Source organism: Salmo salar, chromosome 11, assembly GCF_965601325.2.
Source record: "Salmo salar chromosome 11, fSalSal1, whole genome shotgun sequence".
Taxonomy (NCBI): domain Eukaryota; kingdom Metazoa; phylum Chordata; class Actinopteri; order Salmoniformes; family Salmonidae; genus Salmo; species Salmo salar.
In genome coordinates, this window is record NC_138301.1 from 99,618,774 (window position 1) to 99,624,883 (window position 6,110).

Below are 6,110 nucleotides of genomic sequence, written 5' to 3' on the forward strand. Positions count from 1 at the left end.
GGTGCTTCTTATTGATGAATGGATCTAAACTCTGATGTGTGAGTGGTTGTCTGAAGTAGGCTATAAAGATGCCACTGGTAAAGTTCCTATACAATAGTTGCAGCTTTTCTCAGTTTCTAGACTCAGGTTCTACCTGATCCTTCATCCCAACAAATGTCAACCTGCTCCTGGTGACTGTGAGCTACTCATGTAATGTCTGGAACACTATTGGAGGGATGCAACACCATTCTTCCATGATAAATTCCATAATTTGGTGTTTTGATGGAAAACTCTGTTTCAGTCGCCGCTCCAGAATCTCCCAGCTATTCAATTGGGTTGAGATCTGGTGACTGACACACGTTAAACCCCCTATGCTCCTTTGAGACCCCTCTTTCAAAGTCACTTAACGCTCTTCTTCTAGCCATGGTAGTAGCCAAAACAATCGGCAACTGGGTATTTTTACACATTACCCTAAGCAGAGGTGGAAAAAGTACTCAATTGTCATACTTGAGTAAAAGTAAAAAGTAAAAGCTATACATCAAATTCCTTATATTAAGCAAATCAGACATCACAATTTCCTTTTTTTGTATTTTATTGACAGCCGGGGCACACTCCTACAGTCAGACATAATTTACAAACTAAGCATTTGTGTTTAGTGAGTCTGCCAGAACACAGGCAGTAGGGATGACCAGGGACATTCTCTTGATAAGTGCGTGAATTGGACCATTTTCTGTCCTGCTAAGAATTAAACATGTAACAAGAACTTTTGGGAGTCAGGGAAAATGTATGGAGTAAAACCAACATTATTTTCTTTAGGAATGTAGTTAGTGAAGTAAACGTTGTCAAAAATATAAATAGTAAAGTACAGATACCCCCAAAAATTACAGATTTAGTACTTTCAAGTAATTTTACAAAAGTACTTTATACCACCGACCCTAAGCATGATGGGATGTTAATTGCTTAATTTACTCAGGAACCGCACCTGCTTTCAACAAACTTTGTATCCCCTTATTTACTCAACTGTATCCTTTATTTTGGGAGTTACCTGTCGCGTCAGTGATCTCTGGTGGCAAAAATATTTATTGCAACTAATCAGAGAAAAACAACTCCAAAGTAAATTCTGATGACAGAACTTCGATGAATAAGTTTACCCCAACATACTGTTTCTTTCACCATCTGGCTTTGATACAAATGTGTATATTACTTGCTAAGAGTTCATAATGTCCATATAAGATAATTTCTTGACAAATACAAACAAAATACTTTTCACTGGTGAACAGAGTGGTATGTATACTAGCAAGCAGGATCAATGAGTTAGTCAGCAAACTTGCCTAAATATATGTTTTATTATTTTGGAAGATAAGCTTGAAATGAGCATGGTCTAATTGACTCAACAACCAAAAACACATATATACATTTAGATGTATTAATGAACCAGAAAATCTGGTTGTTTCTCAAAGTTAGCTGGCTAACTCATTGATCCTGATTTGCCGTATACCCCTCGGGACAGTATTAAAAACAGAAAACAGGGCAGACTTCTTAATTGCATGAATTTCATTTGCCAACAAAAAAAATGGTTACAATCAGAAATGCATCTGGTGATCCTGGTAGCCTTGCATTTGTGACATGACAAGACCAATCTGTATAGCTGTAAATGATGCATCAGGGAGCCTGTGCTCAGTGAGAGCTACCTGACAGAGAGCATGCTGGGGAAAATGTTAGACCAGTTCACAAAGCGCACCCTCATCTTCTCATAGACGTAGTTCCTGTTCATGTCGGCATTGATCTCCAGGTACTTTTGTCCAGAGGTGGTGTATGCAGGCCAGGTCACAGGCACCTTGGACTCCCCGTTGTTGGGGTCTCTGTGGTGGGAAAGGGGTTGATGGTAAGAAAAACATAATGGTGAGAACATTAGGTATATTATAGTTTTTGTGAGGATACCATCACTTATACAGTAATCACATCCAGTGGGGGAGACATATACATGATTGCATTGCAGCTCTTTTTTACCCGGTCCTGGGGAAGTTGGTCCAGTAGGCAATCAAGTATCTGGAGACATCTGGTGGCTGGGCCAGTATGCCAGGGGCGTGGTGAAGGGCTTGCCGAATACATACTGCAGGTCATCAGCATGGTCAGCCTCCATCCAGCTGGGGTAAGGTTGGACTATTCCGGGTGGGCTCCGAAAACTGGTAGGAGTAGGTGTGTACAGATCTCGGGTAGGGCAAGGAGAGGAGAAATTACTAGATATCTTATGTAATGCTAGGATGGGAAACAAACTGGGTGAGAAGGGCTGTGCTACAGTAACAATGAGGAAGACTCACTGGGCATTCGAGGCGTGCAGGTAGAGAGCAACCTGGGTAGGAACTAGGAAGATGTAGTCAGTTTCGATCATAACAATGGTCTTCTTGATTGTCTTCTGGCTAGGCTGGTCTCCCCAGTCAGCCGTGTACTCTGCGAAAGCGTTGTTGGTAGCAGCCTCTCCCTTCTTAGTCAAAGAACCCAAGAGCAGTTTCACGTCTGACCTGTAGTGAGAAAGAGGAAGAGAGATGCACTATATATACAAAAGTATGTGGACACCCCTTCATATTACTGGATCTGGCTATTTCAGCCACACCCATTGCTGACAGGTATATAAAATCGAGCACACAGCCATGAAATCTCCATAGACAAACATTTGCAGTAGAATGACCTTATTGAAGAGCTCAGTGACTTTCAGCTTGAGGTTCAGCTTGAGGTGGTGATCCGTCATCCACACTGATATGTCTGCCAGACATGCAGAGATGCGATTCGCCACCTGGTTATCAGAAGGGGGAAAGGAGAAGATTAATTGTGTGTCGTCTGCGTAGCAATGATAGGAGAGACCATGTGAGGATATGACAGAGCCAAGTGACTTGGTGTATAGCGAGAATAGGAGAGGGCCTAGAACTGAGCCCTGGGGGACACCAGTGGTGAGAGCACGTGGTGCGGAGACGGATTCTCGCCATGCCACCTGGTAGGAGCGACCTGTCAGGTAGGACGCAATCCAAGAGTGAGCCGCGCCGGAGATGCCCAACTTGGAGAGGGTGGAGAGGAGGATCTGATGGTTCACAGGATCAAAGGCAGCAGATAGGTCTAGAAGGATGAGAGCAGAGGAGAGAGAGTTAGCTTTTTTGGACACTGTTAACAAACCTTCAGACGTGCTTCAATGCCATTACAACACTCCTTCCGTGGCCTCCAACTGCTTTTAAATGCTAGTAAAACTAAATGCATGCTCTTCAACCGATCGCTGTCCGCACCCGCCCGCCTGACTAGCATCACTACTTTGGACGGTTCTGACTTAGAATATGTGGACAACTACAAATAACTAGGTGTCTGGTTAGACTGTAAACTCTCCTTCCAGACTCACATTAAGCATCTCCAATCCAACATTAAATCTAGAATTGGCTTCCTATTTCGCAACAAAGCCTCCTTCACTCATGCTGCCAAACATACCCTCGTAAAACTGACTATCCTACCGATTCTTTACTTTGGCTATGTCATTTACAAAATAGCCTCCAACACGCTACTCAGCAAAATGGATGCAGTTTATCACAGTGCCATCCATTTTGTCACCAAAGCCCCATATACTACCCACCACTGCGACCTGTATGCTCTCGTTGGCTGGCCCTCGCAATATTCATTGTAAAATCCACTGGCTCCAGGTCATCTATAAGTCTTTGCTAGGTAAAGCCCCGCCGTATCTCAGCTCACTGGTCACCATAGCAACACCCACCCGTAGCATGCGCTCCATCAGGTATATTTCACTGTTCATCCCCAAAGCCAACACTTCCTTTGGCCGCCTCTCCTTCCAGTTCTCTGCTGCCAATGACTGGAACGAATTACAAAAATCACTGAAGCTGGAGACGTACATCTCCCTCTCTAACTTTAAGCATCAGCTGCCAGAGCAGCTTACCAATCACTGTACACAGCCAATCTGCAAATAGCACACCCAACTACCTCATCCCCATATTGTTATTTATCTTCTTCCTCTTTTGCACCCCAGTATCTCTACTTGCACATCATCATCTGCACATCTATCACTCCAGTGTTAATGCTACATTGTCATTATTTCACCTCTATGGCCTATTTATTTCCTTACCTCCCTAATCTTCTACATTTGCACACGCTGTACATAGATTTTTCTATTGTGTTATTGACTGTACGTTTGTTTATGTGTAACTCTGTGTTGTTTTTGTCGCACTGCTCTGCTTAATCTTGGCCAGGTCACAGTTGTAAATGAGAACTTGTTCTCAACTGGCCTACCTGGTTAAATAAAATAAAAATAAAAAATTGATATGTGGATGAAAGACAAGGGCTGACGCCTTATTAGCTGATGTCCTACTCTAGTGACAGGTAAAGACACAGGCACAGGTGTAGGATCTTAATTTGAGCCAGTTTGCTACAGCAGGAAAATAATTCTGCAGCAACAGCAAATGTAAATTCTTATGTGGATTATAGTCAATGGACATTTTCATGGGGTTTAATACAATTTTCGTAAGGGAAAATCAAGTCTGAAATTTCTAAGTGAAAATTACAAACTTCAGAAGCTTTTTTAAACCTCAAATGGATTACAAGTTTTAGTTATACTGCAACTGGGTGATCAAATTAAGATCCTACATTTGTACATAATACATACCGCTGCTGCCCTGAGGGACCCATATGTTCAGGTAGAGGCAGTCCTCTTGGCCACGGGTGTCAGACTAGAGCAAGTTCAGCTGCATACACCTCGGTTTGAACTTAGTGGCCTTGAGAACACCTGGAAGGAGACACAGGGAGAAGCAGTCAGTCAACTGAGATCAGTGTTCGTAAGAGTAAGGTCTGATACATGACTGTCAAATATTTATTTAAAAATCTGCTTCAGTATTACTACATTGTTTTGTACAAATAACATGATATTCCTTGCTGAATGGATAGACATCTGAGGCATTTAGTTTTTTTGGTACCCACCATCCCATCCAGGATGACGCTTGGGCTTCTCAAACTTGCCGGGCTTGTCAGCGAAGGGGATTCCTTTAAAGACGTCCATGGTACAGAACAGTCCATCAGAATTGATGTTCTTCCCCTGCACCATGCCTCCCTCAGTGTACACCACTCCAAGCTACACGTCCACACCCAAAGGGCAGATACCAACTCATTAAACATTCAGTAATATGTGCATGTGTAAAGTGTGAAACTGTTTTTTATAATAGGCACCAATCTATTCAGTGTTGCTATTTTATGGATGTAGTGTCATTGTTTTTTGTTGTTCATAAGTACGAACTGTTGCAAAAAAGATGTTCAGCTGTTGAATTCACACCGCTTGTCAACCCATTGCTGATAAACATGTGAAAAAACCTGCAGCTTGAGTACAAATGCAGGAGATGTTCTTAACTCTTTGATGTTTTAAGCCTTTGTGTTTTACTATTGTTTACTTTCTCAGTATAAACTATTTTATACTTAGTAGCCTTTTTTTGTCCAACTACATTTCTATAGTATCTTCTTCACTTCAACGTGGTGATCAAAACCACAGATCGTAAGAGAAAACATTGCTACATTAAAACAGCTACATTATCAAATATCACATTTGGAAATGTGTTTTACTAAAAAAGCTAATCATTTCTTTAACTACAGTAAAGATCAAATGATCAAAACCAAATCAACTAAAAAGGACTTACAGTGGCAGCAGAGGCGGACCCCAGGAACAGGGCAGCAGAAACCAAAATCCCCAGCGTCTTCATAACAGTCATCCAAAGACACCTGTAAGCACACCTTTTATATAGGAGGAGGCCCTCCCATCTCTCTAGCCATATTACACGATCACAGAGCATGTTCTGTTCCAGATAGAGTTTCACAATGTCCATAAAGGCGCGTGCAGATTAGGTTCTTACTGCTTGTAGCAGGACTCAACGAAGCGAAAGTGAACATTTGTGCTCGCTAGTGCAGAGCAATTAGTGCTTTTTGAGTTTGGTTTCTGTTCGATTATGAAAAAATTATCACGGTTTTCGATTTCAATCATTTTTATTAAATGCACTATGCATTATGTGAGTAAACAATCATTTATTCACATTACTTTAAATTACTTCACTTTAATAACATATTTCATTTGTGTATATTACATTTTATTTTATTAATAT

The 6,110-nt window shown here is 41.6% G+C and overlaps 1 pseudogene across 1 annotated transcript; it reads right to left on the reverse strand.

Moving 5' to 3' along the window:
* Positions 1-559: 559 nt before the first annotated feature.
* LOC106563341 (bile salt-activated lipase-like) lies at positions 560-5,754 on the reverse strand (annotated as a pseudogene). Its single transcript, XR_014379313.1, has 6 exons — positions 5,652-5,754; positions 4,945-5,095; positions 4,623-4,753; positions 2,301-2,530; positions 1,990-2,190; positions 560-1,841 (listed from the first exon to the last, which is right to left on the reverse strand). The product of XR_014379313.1 is annotated as a bile salt-activated lipase-like (transcript).
* Between the last annotated feature and the right edge of the window lie 356 nt (positions 5,755-6,110).